Genomic DNA, 15,354 nt, shown 5'->3' with positions numbered 1-15,354 from the left:
CATCATGAGTTCATTCGTGTCGTCATCTTGTAGAACTCAATTGATCGGTTGAAAAACGATGTTACCTATTGAGTTCTACAAGATGACGACACGAATGAACTTATGATGAATGAAGTTCATGTTTGACAATTCTCGGTGGTTTGTTTACTTTGTCAATTGCGTGAGTGCGAGTGTAACTGGTGCTCATCTGTTAGGGTGCTTACAGAGTGGCGGCGAGAAGCTGAGCTGGGGCTGGATCTGACATTAGAGTGCGAGATGCGAGAAACCTGCATACTGCAAACCAAAGGAAGGATGTCAGAGTGAAAGCGGAGCGGATCGGCGCCGACTGCCTGCTTTTACTCTGACAGGCTCCATTTGATATGCTGCGAGCAGGTTTCTCGCATCTCGCATCATACTGTCAGTACAAGCGCCTGCTCAGCTTCTCGCGGTCACTCTGTAAGCACCCTTATATTCGAACTCATGTAACTCCCATGTAAACAAACCACCGAGAATTGTCAAACAAAGTTCATCCGGCACCTTAATACATCCACAGGCCGAAGCAATTAAAAAAAATCATTGTTTTGTTTGAGATATGACAGAATGCGTGAAATGTGTGGAATCGGCATTTTTTAGTTTGGTGGGGAGTTGTGAACCATCGCAAAAAGTAGACGAGATAGAATATTTTTATGATTTATTTTTATTGGGGCTATAGAAGATAAATTTTAAGATATTTCTAAACTATAGATGAGATGGAAAATTGATTTGATTCGCAATGTGTCGGTGACAACATGATTCGCGCAAAGCCACTTAAATTCGCGGTTGTGACACAGGGAAATTAAAATTGTGTTATAGAATCCTGTTCTTTGCGTAAAATTGAACAGTTTTATATCATAATATGTATGATTAATCCCTGATTTTCGAATTATGATACTGTTCTATTTATAAAATCACTATTACCCTCTAAAATATACAGTTCACAATTCCGCACTTGTGGAGGTTCACAGCTCCCCACTTTACATATCTTCGAAAAAAATATTTCCATCGACACACTAAAGATTAATCCATTTTTTTCGACGAAAGCCAACTACCCAAGGAATGTTTTGCACTGTTTTGCACTTTACTTTGAAATCAGCTACACAAAGGGACGCCACATACCACAAATACAATTTAGTGAAAAAAAACTTTTTGTGTGGTATATTTGGTCGCTACTTACTTGAACATGAAGAACACGAGTTAATGCAACATTTGCCAATGAGAAAGCAACGTCATGGCAGTAGAAACATTTAACAGTAGTTACCACATTATTATCTATAGCTTAGCCAGAATTGACGGTGTTCACAATTCCCATGGTTCACAGCTCCCCACCGTCCCCTACATAGAGAGAGGCACAAACAAAAACGATGTTTATCTTATTATATCATATTACGGAACTTTTCGTAACATGTTTTATAGTTGGAATTATTATCATATCACAACCTAACTGGACTTTACATAAATAGAAATTTGATCCACAAGCATTACCTTTTTTGCTTTCGTTGTATTTTTCAGTAAATAATTATCGGCAGGACAACGTCTGCCGGGCCAGCTAGTACTATTATAGAAATCGACCGAACTATCCTACATACGAACAGAGCCACGGTTGACATATACTGAAAATGTGTTTGGTTGTGTGATGCACATACATGAACAGATACCAAAATTTGTCAATCCACCGTTCACTTTTTTTACTTCGATTATAGAGGCTTTAACCTTATGGTCATTCGCCTCTTCGGGTTATAAAAATCTCTTATGAAAAATTTCTAACCCTATGTGCGGGGTCGGGACTCGAACCCAAGTGCGCTGCCTACAAGGCAATCGATTTTACCAATACGCTACACCGTTTACTACTTTTGCGGCTATATGAGTTTAATGCGCAATTGCGTAGTCTGTCATCGAAAAGACAATAGAATCTTACCGAAAAGTAAAAGAAAAATACCTGTTGGATTTTGGGTGTATAGTTTGAAAGTGAATTTAATTTGAATTATTTAGAAGTAAGTGTAATTTACTATTTATCTATATTTGTTCAATTTAATACCTCATTTAATGCCTACAGCTAACCTAACCTGAATTTCATACGATCGGTAGAGAATATTGGTGAAGAATAGACTGAAAAATTTCTTCTACTACTTCAACTTTAACCGCGTTTCAAGGACAACTGGGCACTTTTAGCAACAACATGTCGCGTGAACTGTTTGGATTTAATGTCTAACTGACGCCAATTTAGTATTAGTTTGCATGCATCGTCTAACTGACAGCAAGGTAGTGTCAGTTACTGACGAGTGGAACACGAAATTCAACTTTTTTAAGTTAGGTTTTGTGCCCTTAAGCGCACATTTGTTCATCCATTTTTTTTTCTTTATGAAAAATTACTGCTGCATACATCAAAATAACCAAATTTATCAAGTCAGTTTGAAGGGTTGCGGTTGGACGAGTTCTGTAATTTGTCTCGGTTCAAAAGAAGCCATTCTGAACACAGCAATACATACATCTTTTCACGCATACCTTACTATCTCAATAAATCACTTTTCTTTTTATACGGATGAAGTCATCGATGGAACGAAGCTCTTTTTAGTCAGTGAATGGGACGAGTTAGACGGGTGAAGACTTCAGCAAGAAGAAAACTATCTGAACCTCGAAGCCCACGTCCTTGCGATAGGGCTGTAGAAAACGGAATGCGAAACAAAAAAGCATAAACTATTATTGACGTTCCAGTGCTAAATTAAAAGCGATAAAAACGTGATTAAGATGAATAGCAGTTAAATCCATTATCTGTACGCTGCTCACGTTGTCATCATCATCGTCGCTATCTTCGTCACTGTTGTAAGTATCATGCTCTGTTTGCATGGATAATTACATTTTAAAGTCATTCATTTGAACTAATCGTGTAACTCGTGTATCAAAGTTTAATGCAGCATATGCGAGTCTGGAACTATTATTGCATTGATTGCGTTGGAGCGTACATCGACGAGCGGATTAGTACCATAAATAGCAGACTGAATCAACTCCGAACAGGTCTTCAGTACCCCTTCGCCATCAGCGACAAAGCATTTGTAATTATACTACGCACACATCACTATGTATCGTAACATATGGATAAGCGTGTGTACGAACACATTTACAATTATGTATCCGTGTACCGGTAATTAAATAGGCATCGCCCGACTACTTTTAGGAAAATGTAAATAATTAGTGTAATTTCTTCTGAATATAGCTTTGATCATAAAGATAGAAATATAAATGGAGCATGAAATACCCTAATTTTAAAAAATTATATTAATGAGGAATAATAAGCCGTATGACTAATGATAATAACGCTAAAAGAAAAATGTTCAACGATTAAACCAATGAAAAACAGCTATTACAGCACTGTTCACAAATTGCTCACCATATTGTCATCAGACAGCAATCTTGAAAACAGTCTCCTGAAAAATTGACTTCCGAGATTTCTATTTTTGTGCTCTACCACTATCTATTAGGAAAGCAATCCTTTGCCTCCATAAGCCCATAACCATTGGATGGAACATGCAAAGGATTTGCTACTATCGAGCGGGCAGCGTCCACCGGTTTGAGAAGATTTCACAGAATCGAAACGGCAAAAAACAGCCAATGGAATATAAACAAACTTTCCGCAGAGAATGCTTACCCGCGAATCGGGAAAAAATAGCGAACAGTAAGAACCAACTTGGCAAAGGAAATGGTGGGAAAGAATTTCCGCTCAAGGCAGAAATTTATTATTAAAGTTTTCCCCGGAGACGCAAAATGGGTAGCGCGTTGTTTTCTCCAATAAGCCAACTCGTTCGCTTGGTGGAATGGGGTAAAATTTCTTCTTAGAAAGATAACTAAATTAATGAAATCATTTATCATTTCTATCGGACAGTTTTCTAAAATAAGTTTTTTTTTGCTAGTAAGAATTTATAAAGCTTTTTTGAAGAAATCTCTTTTTTATTTTATGTAACAGAGGAATATTTTTCATCGAATGGTATCCATGAAAATAAAGATTTTTTCTACTCAGGACACGTTATATACCGTACTTGACATTTTTCGTTGAATTATATATTTTTCCTTATTGCTTCATATTCATATTCAATATTGTATAATCTAGAAATTCCATGCATCCAGTACCACCGTGCTCCCATTTGGAATTGCAGTCGAGAGACCATTGAATTTTGTAGTGACTACAACTTTCCTCCCAATATAGATTTTCGAAAGAAACAGGGGGAAGAGGTTTTGAACATTAGTAACATTGTATTCATTGGAATTACACCTTTTTTACCCAAATCAGTCGGAAAAATGTGCTCCAATGTTATATTGAAATATGTTTGACTTCTATATACACACCTAGAAAAAAATAGTGTAAATTTACGTCTCCTGACCCTGACATATACGAGCATCACAAATGACTTAGTTTTACGTTTGATTTTAATTTTACATGACGTTTAATTTCGTAAATCATGTAATTTTACTCCACATACAGCGTTTATTCTGAATGGTAGGAAGTGTAATTTTATGTCATTGCGCATGTAAAGTATATGTTTCATGTAAAATTAAACGGAACACGATAATGTTCCGTCATTTGGTAAATTACGGTTTGTTGAATTGTGTCATGTTCGCAATTACGTCAACGATAAAATTCAGATTTTTTTGGTGTGTACAACACATTAAACTGATTTTCAGAAAATCTTTCATAAGCACCGTAGAAAACCATAAATTTCCCAATCTAATCGAATATTGGGTTGTTATGCAAGGCCCGCATTTATTTTTCCGCCATATTCGATTTTTGCTAATCGAAAGAGAAGCACGTTGATGCACGGTCAGACGTTCGGGTAAGGCAATCAGAGTTTACGTCGCACAGTGGGGCAGAATGCTACTTTCGACGCTCAAAACCTCTAGCGCCCTGGGTATGTATCTTAGACGATTGGTGTGTTCAGCAAAGTATCGTGGATAAAATTGAGCATTGTTTTGACTACTTTGGTTTTGATCTAGATATCATCACGATAGTAAACGCACAATAATAAATTACAATCTGATAACTCGAAACTGTCATTTTTGTGCCAATCGTATAAACAATGTAGAGAACATACACTAACTTGAGTCCTGAAGAAAAATCAACACTAGTTACCACCCTCTGCTGAGCTGTCATTTCTATTTGTGAAATGAAGATATCTGAAAATAACACAAGCCCTTTTATGAATGTAATTTCAAGTGAAACACTTAATCGCGAAGAAATCAAAAAAAGTATTTACCTCGTCCAACACAAGTACCATATTGGGCACTTTTTGAACAGTTTGTTAGGAACTGTTCAACAGGGCTGCCAGGTTATATTTCTTGAAATCTGTGCGCAGCCCATTTAAAAATCTGTGCAAATCTGTGTTGAGGAAAACATACAAATTTGTCTCAAAAAAAGAAGTGGCGATTTTTTTTTTGGTTTTTGCTCGAGGCAAAAATTGAGCGATATTGAGAAATCTGTGCATTATTGCAGAAAACTGTGGAATATGTGCATTAAAACAGAAAAATGAGGAAATTTGTGCAGTATTAACAATCTGTTCAGAACATTGAAAATCTGTGAAACACAGATTAATATGTGCACCTGGCATCCCTGCTGTTCGATGTATGACGAAAAAAAGATTGTTGTTGAAAGATTTTAAAACAAACTGTTCATAGAAAGGAGACATCAACAAGTACAATAATCAATAAATGAGTTGAAGTTACCAATCAAATTTATCATGACAATCGATTTGACACTAAAAACTTTTGTAGCAAATCAACGATAGCTAAAAATATATTTTTAGTGTTTAGTTTTGGCAACCATAAGTGTGCTATTATATCTGTTGCAGACTTCGCATGAACATCGACAATTTTGTACCAGTGTACAAAATTCCGTGCACACGTTCAACCTCAAACATGCTTCGTCTCGATGTACAAGTTCGCCTCTAACATCGAACCCAAGCGAACGATGTACAAACTACTAGTTCAAACATCCGTTTACGTACACCGGATGCATACACGAGATCCATTCGCGCAAGGCAAAAAAGTCAACGCCAGTGATGATGAGAGTGAGAGCGAGAAAACTGGCGCCACGAACCTATGTGTACGCACACCGTGTACGTACATGTGGTTCGGTTGTGCAGGCGAACATGTGCGCGTGTTTAGGTACGAAATAGCGTGTTGGAGTTCGTACACGAAGTGTGGGTTTAATATGAGCACAGAACCAGAGCGAACATTGTGTGCGATGTGCATATGGGAAGACTGATCATGTGTATGCAAACAATGTTTTGAAATAAATTGGAGAAAATCAAAACAGAATTAAGAACACATTCATCTCATTCTTTTCTCTTTTCCTGCTTAGCGCATTGAAATTTTGAATAGAGTGATTTGTTGGAAATAAAGCGAAGAATCGCTCAGTGGTAAAACATGGCATCTGCTCGGAAAGTTTTCAGACTTGTATTCTACTGCTTAAACAAGCACAACAAAGGTACCCAATGCACCTTTCACACCTAGTTGTACTCCTACTGCCTTGTTAATCTCAAAATGCGCAGTTATTTGCGAACAAAATGTCAAGCTGGATTTACGTAAATCTGCCGCCAATCTGCTTGGACGACTCAGTAGAAAAAAAATTCAAGAGTTTAAAGACAAGCCAATCTTGCGTGTAGATAGCGAATCGATAGACTACTTTTTCTTAAAACCTCGGAAAACGAATGAGAAAATTCAAATTTTTATAAGACATCAAGTTGGTTTACCAGTTGGCCAGTACTGCGGTTACTTCCATGGTCAACTTTGACTGCTAATAGCAAAAAAATCAAAAGAATTATGCAAAAAAGTCAATTTCGAAGAAAATGTGGATTACCCCCTTTTGGACGCTATCCATTCAAACGGTATTGTTGTATTACTTGGTTGAGGTTTAGTCCACAGAAAATGAAATCCTCCATTGATCTTATTTAGCCAAATTGTCTAATGATGTATGTCAATGGTGATTATTAAGCCGAAAGCCGTTAGACCGAATGCTGCCAGGCTGAACGCCATTATGCTGACTGAGTCATTGCGAAGAATGTCATCAAGCCGAATGTGTTATTGTGCCAAATGGGCCGTTAGGCCATGTGGACCGTTGGATTGACGGTCATTAAATTGAAAGCATGGATAGCTAGTTTATCTCTCTCATCGTATCTCAATTTTCAAACCAAACCGAGCGTTCGTATATTGAATTCGTTCGTAAAAATTGTTCGTCGTTTTGAAATAAAAACTACAAGATGCAGTTCTTAGTGCATTTAGAGTAATACCTAAAATTGCAAAACCACATTAGGTAAGTTATAGAAATCTATCAAAGCTATAACTGCAAAAATCTTGAATAGTTTTAATCGCCGTGTGTTGTGCCCGCGTGTCTGAACTATTTTGGAGTATCCGGAAGTTCTACCATCTTTTTCAAAGTTCCCATGTCTGGCCATCCAGTGTTTCATTAATGGAAGCAGTTCTTGCACTTATCCGCCATGCGCACCGAAATTATATGTGCGGAATTTTACTTCGACGAATTTTATTGCAAGTAAGGTATGCTGTGAAAACCGCATTATCGGATGGACGGATTCTCCGACGTAATCTAGGACGTCCACAATAGAAATTTGCACATCCTAGTCGGAATCCGGAAAAATTACATAACATTTCACCTCCTTCATAAAAATTAAAGCATCATCCTTTTTGTAATTGCAGGCCTGACAGACAGGTGTCTCACAACACGTTTTAGTTTTGCTTTGATTCTTCAATTACCAGAATCAAAATAGGATAGGCTTTGGAGTGGAAATGAATTTCCCCAAAATTCCACGCGTTCTTTCCCGCTTGAAAGTAACGGCAGCGTTCCATGGAACGTCGCCCCTTTTCGCATCTGTCATAATATCGTGATTTTGTATAACGAAGGGCTGAATGATAAGACATGTTGTTTCAAAAAACAGCCCTGCGTTATGCAATGCTTTGTGCAGATTGATTATACCAGTTGCAAGTGGTGCCAAATTCAACACGTTCAGTATAAATCAAAAATTCTTTTTAGATTACAGAATTGATAAAATTGATTAAATGAGTTAAACTAATCAATCAAATTCTGTTTTGAAAACTGTCCTTGAGTTTAAACCAAAATGGGAGGCTCATTACTAGCACTACATTACTTAATTTCAAGCGCAAATAGCAAATACAAGATGCGTTCAACTTTGTCTCCAGTTTATCCATATAAAGCATTTATTAAACTCTAAAAGAAGAAAATTGGTCGATTTATTAGATTATCACGATTCAAATCATGCAAAATAATTGGTGGGAAAAAATTGACTGGATTGAATGGTGCTTTTGAAAAACTCCACCACAGTGTCCCGCAACTGCGTAGTGAAAAAACCACAGCCACCATCCCGCCCGGTCAATTATTTTTCCACCAACTATTTTGCATAATTTAAATCCTGATAATCTAATAAATCGACTGATTTTCTTCTTTTAGAGTTTAATGGATGCTTTATAAGGTTAAATCGGCGGCAAAGCTGTACACAATTTTTCCTACGCATACTACCAAGCGTTCAATTCTCACGCAAGCTCAAAAAAATAACTTGAGCCCTAAACCAAAAATTTACTGGCAACCTTACAGCGGAATTTAGGAAGCAGTTGTTGCGGCGTGTACGTTTCAATAACAAATTAGATATACACCCACCTACACTAGAGTGACAGGAAAAAATGACCCCTATCGGCCCATGCCTGAGTCGATTCCTAGTTCCAGCAGGACTACTTGCTCCAAATTTGAAGCAAATCGGACAAGTCTAGCTACCGGACCAACGTGCCTGAAGTTTGTATGGGATTTTTCGACAATTTACGTGGAGAAAACCCACTAACTGGCATTTTCGCCGCTAGGTGGCACTATATGCATCATATTATCACTGAAAGTGAAAATAAGAAAGATAATTTAATTGCCTACAAATTTGTTGAAGACTGCTAGTCAATCCGGCTTTGGTAAAAGAAGTTATTAAACTTTTAACGAAGTGATGTCTGAGTCAGTTTTGTATGGGGCCTAGCAGTGCATGATTGTGGATCAGTACTTGATTCGCACGAACAAAACATTTTTATGAAATAATGGTTAGGTTTAGGTCAATAGTATGTTCGGAAGATTTATAGTAAGTAATACGAGTCATGTTTTGGTTAGAAAATTTTAGTTCCACATTTACCGCATTTTTAACGGAAAGGGATAGAGATTAGGTATCTTTCGCCTCAAACATTGAACCCAAGCGCACAAAGCAAAATGAGTCAACGCCGATGATGATGGGTAAAGCGAGAGATAACAAGTACCACGTCACTATGTTAACCGTGTTTGCAAATGGAGCTCGAATGTACAGCGATTTTGTGTACGAATAATTGTGTTCGAGATTGTACGTACATAAGTGTGCTGGAAACGAGCACAACACAAAAAAGCATAGTGTTTGAACGAACAAGCTCAGTCGCGTGTTGGACGGCACTGGGTAGCGTACTTCCACAACCAGTGTAACGGACGTCTAATTCAGCTATACTGGCTGTGAAAACACACAGCGCAGTGATCTGCTCCGCCTGCCGTACAACAGGCAACTGAGCTTATCCAGCTAAATCCGTTCTTTAAATAGCAGATGATGACGTCATTCATAGAAGCGTAGCGCGCCATGTACACAAATCTGTCGTGCCGGATTTGGGAAGCGCTATCTTCTGTGTGTAAATGCGCGATATTTTGACTAGGTTGTACATTATTTAAATTTTTAATGCCATGATATCAAAAATTTATGGATTTATCTATTGGAATCTATTCTTAGAAGTATTTCGGGGTGATATGCGCAAAAAAATTGAAAATTTGTCGTAAGATGGCTGAATTATATGCGTTTAAAATTGGACCACTTTTCGTTACATACTATTTTTGTAGAATTTGCAAAGTACACCCCCATATCGAAAACAAAGACGTAGTCCTACGTCAAATATGCGAGTTCCGATTGAGCAATGTTGTCGATAACGTTAGCAATATCAGTAGTATTCCAAACGGGATTGACGATCCTGTTGGTGCGGTGGATATGGATGTATTCACCATTTCAGAACAATCGGTTCTCTCTGCAATACAAAAAACGAAATCGTCGTATGCTCCAGGACTAAGTGCAATGCCTTCGGCTGTTCTGAAAAAATGTTCGGATATTTTAGCGATTCCACTGACGCACCTTTTCAATGTGTCATTTCAGCAGCAAAAATTCCCCGATGATTGTGTGTTCAGTCATGTTTCCGGTACCCAAGAAAGGTGACAAAAGCAACATCGAGAACTACCGGGGAATCACTTCGCTGAGAATCGAGTCAAAAATTTTCGAATCGCTTATCAACGAGGTGCTGTTCTCTGCTAGTAAACATTACATAGGCACTTGTCAGCACGGATTCCTTCCCGGTCGATCGGTGGAGACGAACCTGGTCTCCTTCACATCCTTTTGTACGGAACAAATGTCCAAACAACTGCAGGTGGACACGATCTACACAAATCTTAAGGCTGCTTTCGACACTGTTAACCATGAGATACTGCTAACGAAGCTTGATAAACTTGGATGCACTGCCCGATTCTGCCGTTGGCTTCGATCATACCTTGTTCACCGTAAAAACGTTGTTCAAATTGGTGACAATGAATCTGAGTCCTTTTCCAACCATTCCGGAGTTCCTCAAGGTAGTACACTTGGTCCGCTACTGTTTTCACTGTTCGTGAATGATGTGGCTTTCGTCTTAATGCGTGGAGGGAAACTGTTCTTCGCCGACGACTTTAAAATATTTCTAATTATAAGGAAAGAGGCCGATTGCCGTGAGCTACAGTATCTCTTTGATACCTTTTATAGTTGGTGTAAAAGAAACATGATGGTTCTTAGTGTTGCTAAATGCTTTGTTATCAGCTTTCATCGAACGAGGAGCATGTTTAATTTCAACTACAACATCGCTGGAACTCAGCTGCAACGCGTTGATCATGTAAAAGATTTGGGCGTCATCCTTGATGAAAGGATAACGTACACTCATCCCTACTAGCCTACTAGGTTTTATGTTCAAAATATCCAACGAATTCCGGGACCTTTTGTGCTTCAAAGCGTTGTATTGTTCGCTGGTGCGCTGACAGTTGGAATTCGCAAACGTCGTCTGGTGCCCCTACCATGCAGCTTGCAGCCAAAGAATTGAAGCCGTCCAGCGCAGATTCATAAGATATGCGTTACGTCAATTGCCTTGGAATGATCCGCTGAACTTGCCGCCATACGAAGACCGTTGTCGATTACTAGGACTGCACACTTTAGAAGATCGTAGACACGCGTCGCAAGCTACCTTCGTATCTAAGCTTCTTCTCGCCGAATATGATGTTCCCGATCTCCTATCACACATTAACCTCTACGCACCAACCCGTGTTCTTCGTCCTCGAACACTGCTGTAGACTGAAATGCGTAACACTAACTACGCTGCCAACAGCCTGATACTAGCAATGGTCCGTCGCTTCAACGATTTTACCGACATCTGCGACTTCCTCATTAGTTCTGCACAGTTTAGAAATCGTTTGTTATCACTTTAGGTTAATTATTTGTAATTTAGTTCATTAAGACTCATTGTCAGATGGACGTAAATCGTTAAATACATAAATACATAAATATCATGCATATTGATAACTAGCGCCATAAGAAATCCAAGATGACACTTCTGGTTGAACTAAAAACTCTAAAACTTCAACAAAATGAGTGTTGTATGTTGTATGTAACGGACTTGACGAGTAGATGACGGGAATCGATGTGTGACGCCATTTTAATATTGGCGATTGCGACTCTGCTTCCCGACAACCCTAACACTATGAATATCTTTGGAATGGGAATGACAGGTAGAAGATGGAAATCGGTGTTTGGCGATACTTGAAAATTCATGATGGTGTAAGCAATAACCTGTACACAATTAAATAATTGTGTGCAGGTTTATACTGTACTGCATGCACTCAAACTTTTTTACGAACTTGGTTTGTAAAAAAAGTTCGAAATTTCTTCGTAAAATATTTTCGTAAATCTATCATTACGTAAAAAAAGATCGTAGGGGAAAGTCGGCTAATACGGACACGGTGGGTAAGGCGGACACTTTGCGTTTTTCGCAAACCGCAAAATTAAATAAAAATGTAATGATACGGTAACATTTCTTAAAGATTTCAAATGCTTCTGAAAGATACTGCAATAAGGAAGTATGAGAAATATAAGAGATACGAGCAAAACAATTTTTTGTTTTCGATAGCGGGGTAATGGACATCATTTTTCGATAGTAGAAAATAACGATTAAAACAATGAAAATCGTTGATCTCGGTAAATATTTCTAAGTGGGCATGAGGTACTTGGTATTTAACACTTGATTGGCGAAAAAACAGATACTATACATAATCATTCTGAATATAGACACATTTTTTAAAATTTGTTGAATGTTGGGTCATATGACGGACACAGTAGGGTAGGAAAAGATGGACATATTTCTTACGCCAATTCAAAGCAGTATGCCGTCAAATTGCATACCCTTGGGCTATTTTTTGTTATCGCTACATTGTGATGTACTGACAGAATTTATTGGTCGAGAAGCGTCTCACTCTACCCCTATCCTATGACAATCTTTACCAAAGCTAAATGTTCATCTTACCCCTACCACTTTTGAAATGACGATTTTGGGCCTCTTTTTCAAAACCATTTTAAACATATTTCTGTTTGAAATTTTTATTAGTATAAGTTCTTATATTGATGCAACATGATCTCAAATTACGGTTTACGTGCAATTTGCGAGCAAAGCATCCAAGGATGAGTCGAATTCGCTATTTAACATTAAGGTGTCCGTCTTAGGAACTGTTCCCCTAAATGGAGGTTATACAAGTGTATCCTGAAAAGGTTCTATCTCGATGCTATGAAAGAAACTATCAGAATTCAGCATCAGAATTCTGATTCCTCTTGATGACTGAGTAAGGTGATATCGAAATACTGAGAGGGATTTCACTAGAATCCTGGAATAAATTCCACAACAATCTTCTGAAACATGCCATAACAATACTTAGTGTTCCAGAAATCGACATTAGCATGTCCGAACGTGGTATAATGGTCTATTATGTAACGAAATGAATCGCAGTATTTACATTAAGAAATTAAGAAATTTTACAACCAGTCTGAAGCCCTCCTGGGTCACACCCCAGAACCCTACTCCGTAGGCATGGAACCTGGATACCAAACTTCTTCAACAAATGGTCGAACTTTGTTGCTTGAAAAGTCTATCACTAATATTTAAATTATTGATCTACACAGTGCGAATAAAGTATGGAAACAATGATTTGTTGACAATTTCGGTTATTGTTCATTTGTAGTCAAAGAGTCTTGCTTTTTTTGCTTTTTTCTGAGTTCTAAATCTAAGAAAAGTGCTATGTATTAGCATATACGATGTAAACCAATCGGTTTCATTTGTAACTGAGATAAATCAATGCATGTGTCGAGGATTTGTTCGATTATTTACTATTCTTTATTTCTTGAAAGTGAGTAGTTCAAAGTTTTTGTCTAGATGAAACTGGACAAAGTCGGATTCATACTCTGGAAAAGCCACATTTTCTTTCCCAATGATCTTTGCTAATATATGGAAGCATTTTACAGTTCGTGAAATCAATCGACATTGTAATAACGGTTCTTTGTTATAGTGCATATTGTAACCGATTTGAATTGAGAAGTGTACACTTTAAACATTTATAACATCTCCATCCTCAACTAGTTGAATTTTCACCAAACAAAAAAGAATTCAATGTCTTTTTTTGCTACATAACGTTTGGTAAAACTCTTTTTAAAATCACGCGAATTTATAAATACGAGCGGTACAACTCATTTCAACGCCAGTCATGTATGAACTGCAATAAATACAAAACATTTCCTTCTACTTCAGTTTTATTTTAAACTTAATAGATTATGAGATACCTACGATTGAAACCGGTTGATTTTAAATTCGTTGGACTTTAGCATTGGCGCGTTAGCCAAATCAGTTTTCGACTTCGCTATGTTTCATCAACTAATCAGAGCTTCTACGCTTCCGGGATGTCACAGAGGGCCAATAACAATTTACTTCGAGAACACATGTGGATTTTCTTTTTTTGATTACCCACCTAATAGGAAACACTAAAAGCAATCGTAAATAATACCACAGCACACTACCGCTGGTATTGACTGTACCTGGTTTAGGGCTTGAGAACAAACGAACCAACATTTAAATATTCATGACCATTTTACAATTACCCTACTTGTTAGTGTTTAGTGCTACTGCAGCACAATAGTATCAACCGTCACGAACATCCCTGAACAAGGTACGAATTATGACGTTTTATTTTCGTTAACTCCTAAAAGGGTCGATAACTGGTTGGCTCATGGATTGAGAATAAAAGCAAACTTTTCCCTTCCGATTGGGGTCACCCATTTTCATGCTATCGCTAGAAACGCTTGAGTTACACGCCAACCACCGGAAAGGGCAACAAACAAGATGGAACCAGCTGTAAGAAAAGTTTTCTCATCATCAACTTGTCGTTACGTTACGCGCCGTGTAGCCTCTCGGCGACGACGACAACCACGACGACGTAGACAGCGCTCTGTCTTCGGAAAATTGAGACGACTCTAGTATTCATTGGGCTTCACTTCTCCCTGGCTCCTCTTACCCGACCGTAAACCTGAGACTATATAGATTTATCCATCCGATATCCTGACGCCGCTCGTAAAGATCCCGATGACACGACAAGACGATGGCGATGGTATACATACTGAAAGTTTTCTCCTTAATAGCTCTAAAACAGATTGATTGATGAGTTACGAGGCGACAGATGTGGGCGGGATCGGTTGGACGAGTTGACTGTTAAAGAGGCATCTATATCTATATGCGAGGCAATGTGAGCGGCAAATTGAGTTTACAGCGTCATGAAACTATGCTATATATTTCCTCAAAATCTAACCCACCGCAAAGCCACCAGTTGCCGTCATAAGTTGTGATGGTTCTACATAGATGAAAAAACGAGCAGAAGACAAGCATAGCACATTCAGCAAAGGGTGCATTTGCCCATAACGATATTCGTGGACGTCCGTATTCTTGGCATCGAAACGACTGGAAACAACAAAAGTGTTTTGTTCGGAGCTTCGCTAATGGATAAAGCATTTCCCATTGAGCATTTCTAAAGTTTCAGATGCAATAGCACGGATGGAAATTATTAATGCTAAATAAAACAGTTTGCATAACATTTTTCCTTTTACACCGGTGGCAACCATTATACTGTTTACAATTGTACACAACTACATAATTATTTCCGCAATATTGCATCAAGTG

At 38.1% G+C, this 15,354-nt stretch overlaps 1 protein-coding gene across 1 annotated transcript in view; it reads right to left on the bottom strand.

Moving 5' to 3' along the window:
- LOC131684765 (uncharacterized) overlaps positions 1-15,354 on the bottom strand; it is a 713,337-nt gene that overhangs the window by 156,474 nt on the left and 541,509 nt on the right. The window lies entirely within an intron of this gene.

The sequence above is a fragment of the Topomyia yanbarensis genome, chromosome 2, assembly GCF_030247195.1.
Source record: "Topomyia yanbarensis strain Yona2022 chromosome 2, ASM3024719v1, whole genome shotgun sequence".
Lineage (NCBI taxonomy): Eukaryota > Metazoa > Arthropoda > Insecta > Diptera > Culicidae > Topomyia > Topomyia yanbarensis.
Note: the sequence above shows the minus strand (reverse complement) of the source record. Positions and strands in the feature narration are given on the sequence as shown.